This window comes from Pterocles gutturalis, unplaced genomic scaffold (assembly GCF_000699245.1).
Source record: "Pterocles gutturalis isolate BGI_N339 unplaced genomic scaffold, ASM69924v1 scaffold4968, whole genome shotgun sequence".
NCBI lineage: Eukaryota > Metazoa > Chordata > Aves > Pterocliformes > Pteroclidae > Pterocles > Pterocles gutturalis.
In genome coordinates this window covers 16,002-16,277 of record NW_010122816.1, presented here as the reverse complement: position 1 = coordinate 16,277, position 276 = coordinate 16,002, and the positions used below count along the sequence as shown (strand labels likewise).

At 60.9% G+C, this 276-nt stretch overlaps 1 protein-coding gene across 1 annotated transcript in view; it reads left to right on the top strand.

The window, feature by feature from the left end:
- TMEM173 (transmembrane protein 173) overlaps positions 1-276 on the top strand; it is a 9,005-nt gene that overhangs the window by 2,627 nt on the left and 6,102 nt on the right. The gene's annotated exons all lie outside the window — the stretch shown is intronic.

The following is a 276-nucleotide window of genomic DNA, read 5'->3' as shown; positions in this document are numbered from 1 at the left end:
GCATCCACCCAGCGCTGCCCAGTGCCTGGATTTCCTGTAAGCTGGGAGGTCTCCTGGGTGCCCTGCGTGGGAGGGGTCTGGTGCTTTCTGCAGGCTGCCTGCAGCTGTGATAGGTCCTTTCATTTTCATTTTTCTCGGTGCTGGGAACCTTGCAGCCCCACCCGTGGTACCAGACACCTGTATGGTGCAAAAGCTCTGGGGGGTCTCTGCCTGCAGCAGCAGCCCCCAAGAAGAGCCACAGCTGCCCAGGCTGGAGCACAGACCCCACTGACACAG